A 4,955-nucleotide genomic window follows, 5' to 3' on the forward strand; every position below is an offset into this window, starting at 1 on the left:
GCTTGGTGGTTTCTGGTTTTTAGAAACTAATAGAGAATCCACATATATAGTCAAGTCTATCATCTGAGGCAATGAGGAGAATATGTACCACCTGGAAGTTAAAGAAATAGCTATGGAGGAGGTTGGTGATGTAATCTCAGGGTTTCAGAAGAACTATGATGGACATTAACAGAAACACAATAGAAACATTTTAGAACATTTGGATTATGAGAGTTTACTCCAATGTAGTATAGCCCTTGTCTTTAAATATGCAAAAGAGAACAGCCAAGGAAATCCCGAGTCCCCTCCCCAGACTTCTGTGCAAAAGTGCAACCAACTGAACTTAACTGACACTGTGAGACGTTAGATAGTTGGACTAAAGTATAATTACTGCTACCCTATGTATTAAAGCTCTTCAACTCTGTGGCTTAGAATAGCTGTATTTCAAAACACACTGAAGCACAGAAAGTTGAGAGCTGTAGCCTACACAAGACCTCTCAGCTTTGGTTATCTTTGAGAAAGAGATTAAAGAGATTAAAGGGAAAACACCACTACATTTTTCTCTTATCTACAGAATGTCTTAGTTTATTCCTCTTTCCAACTGACATTTATAATGATCATTACTAGGAAGTTATATGAGGATGGTAAATACAAATAATCAGGAAATATTGCCAACAATATCACATCTGTAGCATCAGCATAGATAGTTATAAACATCTATCTTAAAAGTAAAATTAATGGTCAAAGGAATGTTTGAAATTAGTTAAAAATAACATAGGTTTTAATGTCTTAATGAATTAACTAAATTGGGACCATAATAAAACCAAAAGAAATTATTTAAAGAAATTTGAGAGCTGAAAACTAAAGCAAAATATCAGCTGACAGTTGTAGTCATTGGAGCCCATGAATGAGAGCAACGATGCAGCGATGACTTCTGGGAAACTGGAGGAAAAGAAATATAAAAATGCTTTATAGGTGCCATTAAGTGGCTGGTGATATAATCCTTCATACTTTGAAAATGTAATTTTATTTGTGGGTCCTTTAATAGCAATGATAAATGACATGTGTCGTTTTCCCCCATTCCTGATAATTATTTTTGGTGTATCACTTTGTTTTTTTTTTACATATTTTTATTGTGACATAATTCAACATCCCATAAATATGACCCATATAAAATGTACAGTGCAGTGATGTTAATATATTCACAAGGTTGTACAGCCACAACACCCTCTAATTCTAGCACTTTTTTATCAGCCACCAAAGAAACTCATTGGAAATCCTTCTCTGTTTCCATGGCTCCAACATACTTTCCATCTGCACATATCTGTCTATAGTAGACATTCCATAGAAGTGAATTAATATAATATATGGCTTTTTGTCTGTCATCTTTCATTTGACATGTAGCATGCATCAACGTTTTATTTCTTTTTATAGCTATGCTGCGTTTTTGTTATTGATTTTACTCCAGTGTTCCAGCTTAATTATGAAACGTTTCTAGATGCTTTCCCAGTTGAAATACCTCTTGTAATAAAAATAGGTCCAGAGGTATGAAACTTGACATTCACTATGATAGCTGGTTTTAATGTCAAACCGACACAAATTCTCATCTGGGTAGAGATTCTCAACTGCAGGACTGTTAGTTGATGTTGGAGATCAAACTCTAGTGTGTGTGTGTGTGTGTGTGTGTGTGTGTGTGTGTGTGTGTGTGTGTGTGTGTGAAATTCTGCTAGTAGCTCAGATAAGGAAGCACATATCAGGAGGAAGATGGTTCACCTTTTGCTTGGTTGATCTTCCCTCTTGATGCTGAGTTGATTCATCTTGCTGCTGCTGCTGGTGATAATGGTGATAATGGTGATGATGGTGATGATGACGATGACTGTGGTGATGGTGATGATTATTATGGTGATGATGATTCCTTCACTAATATCAGGAACAGTGTTTTCCAGGCCTCAATAATTGACTAAGGACCCATGGTTCTCCAGGAAACTTCCCAATCTTTTGATGACAGATTGGGGCTGCTGAGGCACCAACTCCCATGTCTTCAACCTGGTATGAGACAACTGTTGTTACTATTTCCATGTTAGCTGATTTAATAAATGTAATGTATGTATGTAACACACACACACACACACACACACACACACACACACACACACACACACAATCTGTTTTGTTCTTCTAGAGCATTGACTCAACCTTCCTAACACTGCCACTCTTTAATACAGTCCCTCATGTTGTGGTGACCCTGACCATAAAGTTATTTTCTTTGCTATTTCATAACTGTAACTTTGCTACTTTTCTGAGTTGTAATGTAAGTCTCTGTGTTTTCTGATGGTCTTTGGCAACCCCTGTGACAAGGTTGCTTAACTTCCAAAGGGGTTGTGACCCACAGCTTGAAAACTGTTGCTGAAGAGGACCCTGACTAATGTTTCACTTAAGGTTATTTGAAGAATTTTAAGAAACTCTGACATAGAATGAATACCATACCTCATTGTACTATATCATATTACTGCTATCCTTTTTAAAACATTGAGCTTGCAAGAGATGGCTCAGTGGGCAAATACTTACTGTAGAGTCCTTGAAACCCGAGTTTGACCACTGGAACACGTGTAGAAATAGAAGCTAATCAACATCACAAAATTGATCTCTGACCCCCCCCCCAACTAAAAATTAAAATAAAATGTGTAGTGGTAACTTAAATATGATGTCCACCATAGTCTCAGACATCTGAATCCTTGGTCTCCAGTTAGTAGCACTGTTTAGGAAGAAGGTGCAGCCTTGTGAGATGAAAGGGATGCTGGTTATGGTAGCTTCTTGTTGCCTATGTGCTTGTCACTGCTTAAGTATTTTATATTCCTAGTGTCATCCAATGTTCACAACAGTCACATACTGATGTGCTATTTGTATATCTGTTTTACAAGAGATAGGAACTAAGGCACAGAATGGCTAAGCAACTCGTCTCTAGTTCTATAACTAGATAGTGGACTTGGATGGGCCTTGTAAGCTAAGTGGAAACATTTTCATCCTGAAAGGGACAGAACCTTAAAGATTATAAACAGGAAAATGCCTGATCCTTTTAGAAACGCCACTCCAGTGGAAATTGAGTGAGAGAAAGGGTTGTGCAGCAAAGGCTGAGAGAACAAGCAAATAGGCATCTAAACCACAGTGGTGGCTATGGAACAGAAGAAGAGAACCAAATCTGTTATTTAGACTCTTAGAGACTGAGAGGGAAAAGACACAGAGTACATGACCACATATTGACACACATATATTGGGGGAGACAAAGAAAGCCAGCACAGAGCAATCTCCTGCTTTGCTGCCAAAGGAAGACTTCGAGAGAGGGCAAAAGAGGCCATCTGCATAAGTAGAGGATCTACTCTGACCACAGGTTCACGGGGGGGGGGGGGGGGGGACGGGACGGGACGGGACATTGTAACCGAGCATTTTTAGTTTTGCAGCTGGAGGCAATTGAGTAAGGCCCTAACACAACATTTCTAGTTTGCTGAGCAACAGAATCTTCAAATCCCTTGACTGCTTTTGGAACATGAAGGACCTTGATGAGAAGATAAGGTGAATAAAGGACCAAGATCACTTCCAGCTTCTAGTCAAGCTAAGCCTGGGAAATTGGGAAGTTTCGGTCAGGTATAGACCCTACTACGGCAGTGGTTCTCAACCTTCCTATTTCTGTGTCCATTTAATATGTGCCTAATAGACCCCCAACCATAAAATTAATTTGGTTGCTACTTAATAACTGTAATCTTGCTACTGTTATGAATTGCAATGTAAATATCTGTGATGTCTGATGGTCTTAGGTGACCCCTGTGAAAGGGTTTGGCCCCCAAAGGGGTTGTAACACACAAGTTGAGAAACACTGCTCTAGAAGGAGAGAGATAACTGAGGTCCAGGCTGTCTTGTCAGCTATCTCAAATAAGTGACCTTCCAGGAGGAACACTGAGCCCAAGGAATGGGTAGATTTTATACTGCTTATAACATAGGGTTTCTGTCATATGATTACTCAATCCAAGAGGCTTCCCAAGGCCTTCCAGAGCTATTGGATCAAACTAGGTCAGGACTCCAGACAGCAGCCAGATGGAATAAAGAAACCTACCTCGTTCAGCCCTCCATGCACCAGCTGGGTCACTGAAACTGCAATACCTGCTCTACTGTGGTGGCCAGGTATTTGATGAAGAAGCAGTCCCTCCTTACGAGTTTTGAGGATGTCCAGGAACATGACCTTCAGCACTGGACAGAATGGGTGACAAGAAATTATCAGCTGAGTAATTCAGAGGAAGAGAACATAGTACACTACACATGGTCTACAAAGGTGGAATTTGGCAGCAGAACTGTGTTTTGTAGCAACAATAATACCCCCAGGGAATTGAAGGCATGGGACCTACATAATGGAATGAGAAGTGACTCAAGCAGGTTGTCTGCTGACTTCCACACATGCACCATCATCTATCACTAAATGCTCATATATAATTTCTCCCCATCCTTCCCCTCAGACATTCTCTTCAGCCTCTGGTAATAATTTCTATGATATTACCTTTTAAAGTCCCATACAGGAGTCATATCTGGTCCTTCACTTTTTGAGCTTGGCTTATTTCACTTACTGTAATGATCTATCTTCAGTTTTCTCAATGGTGTCACAAGTGACAGGACTTTACTCCTTTTCAGTGGCTTTAAAGTATTCGATGTTGTAACATATTCTCTTTGTCCAGTCACCAGTTAAAGGACACATGTGTTGTTCTCCCTCTTCTCGATTGTGAATGGTACTTGAATGAACACAGAAGTGCATCTCTCTCTCTCTCTTTTCCATTTATTTATTTATTTATTTATTTATTTATTTATTTATTTATTTATTTGTTTGTTTGTCTGTTTGTTTATCTGCTCACTCACTTTATATCCAGATCACAACACCCCTCCTCCCAGTACTCTGCTCATATAATCCCTCCGCTATTTTCACCTCCCCTTCT

The 4,955-nt window shown here is 39.3% G+C and overlaps 1 long non-coding RNA gene across 1 annotated transcript; it reads right to left on the reverse strand.

Moving 5' to 3' along the window:
- Window positions 1-874: 874 nt before the first annotated feature.
- Window positions 875-4,206, reverse strand: Gm40052. Its single transcript, XR_867299.1, has 3 exons — window positions 4,088-4,206; window positions 1,753-2,025; window positions 875-921 (listed from the first exon to the last, which is right to left on the reverse strand). It is a non-coding gene; the product is annotated as a predicted gene, 40052 (long non-coding RNA).
- Window positions 4,207-4,955: the final 749 nt, after the last annotated feature.

The sequence above is a fragment of the Mus musculus genome, chromosome 3 (assembly GCF_000001635.26).
Source record: "Mus musculus strain C57BL/6J chromosome 3, GRCm38.p6 C57BL/6J".
Lineage (NCBI taxonomy): Eukaryota > Metazoa > Chordata > Mammalia > Rodentia > Muridae > Mus > Mus musculus.